This window comes from Brassica rapa, chromosome A05 (assembly GCF_000309985.2).
Source record: "Brassica rapa cultivar Chiifu-401-42 chromosome A05, CAAS_Brap_v3.01, whole genome shotgun sequence".
NCBI lineage: Eukaryota > Viridiplantae > Streptophyta > Magnoliopsida > Brassicales > Brassicaceae > Brassica > Brassica rapa.
The window spans coordinates 23,949,130-23,952,104 of record NC_024799.2 but is presented as its reverse complement, the minus strand read 5'-3'; the positions used below and the strand labels follow the sequence as shown (position 1 = coordinate 23,952,104).

At 42.5% G+C, this 2,975-nt stretch overlaps 1 non-coding gene across 1 annotated transcript; it reads right to left on the bottom strand.

Annotated features, from left to right (window-relative positions):
* Positions 1–1,153: 1,153 nt before the first annotated feature.
* Positions 1,154–1,260, bottom strand: LOC117134545. The gene has a single exon (XR_004458729.1). It is a non-coding gene; the product is annotated as a small nucleolar RNA R71 (small nucleolar RNA).
* Positions 1,261–2,975: the final 1,715 nt, after the last annotated feature.

Here is a 2,975-nt window from a genome sequence, read left to right as displayed (position 1 = left end):
TTGTTGTTAAGGTGTTAAGATGGCTAGTAGACTTGTGATTAATGATTACCTAGATAACATTCAACCAAAGGGATTTGATGCTTGAGTTATCTAGGTAAATGAGCATTCATCTAGGGATAGAGTTTGTTTAGGATTGTGTCTAGGTCTAAGGTAGATATAGATTGGTTCAAAGTTGACACCTTTAGGTTGAATCTTGATCACCCAAGATCGATTCCCATAGCCCATGAGTTCTCCCTTCTTATAAGAAAGAAAGCTTTGTCCTTTATTGCATTTTAGGTAGTAATCTAGTTTAAAAACATCTCAAAAACTGGTAGCACTTAGATTAAGCATGGTCTTGCATTCCCTTTGCTTTAGAATCACTTAGAACTGGTTTGACATCCTTTATACTACAACATTTGATTAGGAGCCTTGAAACTCCTATCATCAAATTGGCGCCGTTGCCAAATTCTAAGTTGATTGTGACATTGGGATTTAGTCATTTGCTTGAGACTAAGTCAATTTTTTTTAATTGTGTTATTGCTTCTCTTTGTCCTTCTCCCTTTGCATTTCAGGTGTATGAACACAAGGAGCAGAGGTCCAACAAACCTAGTTCCAAGAGTTGAAGACATTAGAGCACTTGAGAGGGAGATAGCAAGACAAAGAAGAGAAGTAGAGCAACAGGCTCACTTGCAAAGGTTGGAGCTTGATATGGAGAATCTGCCTCAAGATGGTGAAGTCCGAAGGAGGCAATGGTCCAAGAGTTGATCCTTTTAGACCACAGCGCCAGCCACAACATCCACAGCGCCAAGCTCGTGCCATTGGAGCCTATGATCAACCTCACATTCATGGTCATAGGTTGGGAATCAGAGCACCAGCTGTGGAGAACAACAACTTCGAGATCAAGTCAGGGCTGCTCAACACTATAGAGAACAACAAGTATCATGGTCTAGCTGCTGAGGACCCTTTTGATCACTTGTACAAGTTTGATCAGTACTGTGGCTTGTCCAAGACTAATGGTGTTTCAGAAGATGCTTTCAAGCTGAAGCTATTTCCTTTCTCTTTGGGAGACAAAGCACACCAATGGGAGAAGACTCTTCCAAGTGACACAGTCACTACTTGGGAAGATTGCAAGAGAGCTTTCCTAGAAAAGTTCTTCTCTACTTCAAGGACAGCTAAGATCAGAAACGAAATCTCCGGGTTTCAACAAAAAGGTCTAGAGAGCTTCAGTGAAGCATGGGAGAGGTTCAAGGGCTATTGGTCTCAATGTCCCCATCATGGTTTCAGCAAGGAGAGTTTGCTAAGCACTTTCTATAGAGGAGCTTTACCACAGTGCAGAAACAGGCTTGATACTGCAAGCAATGGTTTCTTCTTGGGGAGGACTGAAGAAGAAGCAGAGGAACTGGTGGAGAACATGGCTAAGAGCGACTCCGTCTATAGCGAGGAGCATGATAGGGTCAACAGAAATGATGATCACCAGACAAAGAAAGAGATCAAGTCCTTGCAGGAGAAGATGGACTTGCTTCTTTCTAACCAAGCTAAACAAGAGCAGGTCAACTTTGTGGGTGGTCCTATTCAAGAGATTCCTCCTAAGATTAATGAGGTTGATGTTTGGAAGGACAAGAAGAGCTGTGCTTCATCAATAACAATGGTTCTTGGTACAGGAAGGAGCCTAACTTTCAGTACAACAACTACCAACAAAAGTCCTACTCAAACAACCAGCAAGGAGGATACCAGCAGAGGCAAAACACTCACCAAGGGAACTATCAGCCTAGGCAAAACACCCCTCCTGGTTTCAATAATACCAACAATCAGTCTACTCAAGCTCAAGGAAGTTCTTCACAAGCTCCAACTTCAGATACAAGTGTGGATGCAATGTTCAAGAAACTTTTGGATTTTCAGGCCAAGAATGAGAAGACAATGGGTTATGAGTTCACGAAAATTCACTCCAAGATCGATGGAAGCTACAATGAGCTCAACAACAAGATCCGACATTTGGAGAATCAGTTTGCTTCCATGAACTCTCAGCCAAGTCGCCAACAAGGGGCATTACCTGGAAAGCCAGAGCAAAATCCCAAGGAAACAATGAAAGCCATCACCCTTAGGAGTGGAAAACAGCTACCACCAAGAACTCTCATTAGGGATAATGAGAAGCAAGATGGGGAGGTAGTCATCAATGTGGATGATGATGTGGTTATTATGGATGAGAAAACCAATGAGGAGATCTTGGAGAAAATAGTTGAAGCAAAAGGAAAGGGTAAAATTGGAGAAGAAAAGAAGGGGGAGAACAAGAATGAAGCTGCAACTTCATCAAAAGGAGCTCTATTCAATCCTCCTCCCTATGAACCAAAACTTCCTTTTCCCGGTAGATTCAAGAGACAGCTTTTGGAGCAATACAAAGCCTTATTTGAGAAGCAAATGAGTGAAGTTCAGATTACTATGCCCATAATTGATGCCTTCATGCTAGTGCCTCAATACAGCAAGTTCCTCAAAGATGCTGTAACTAAGAAGAAGAAGGAGATGGAAGGCATGGTGGTTCTTACTCATGAGTGTAGCGCTATTATCCAAAGGCTAACCATCCCTAAGAAGCTTGAAGATCCAGGAAGCTTCACTTTACCTTGTGCCATTGGGCAATTTGCTTTTGAGAGGTGTCTATGCGATTTGGGAGCAAGTGTGAGCCTTATGCCTCTCTCCATTGCTAAAAGGCTTGGCTTTACACAATACAAGAAATGTAGACTCTCTCTTGTGCTAGCTGATCGCTCAGTGAAGATTCCCATTGGTATCCTAGAAGATCTCCCTGTTATGGTTGGAAATTGTGAGATTCCTACAGACTTTGTGGTGTTGGAGATGGATGAAGAACCAACAGATCCTTTGATATTGGGGAGACCTTTCTTGGCTACAGCAGGAGCAGTTGTGAATGTTAAGGAAGGGAAGATTGATCTTCACCTTGGAAAGGGAAACATTCTTCACTTTGACATCAAGGAGGTGATGAAGAAGCC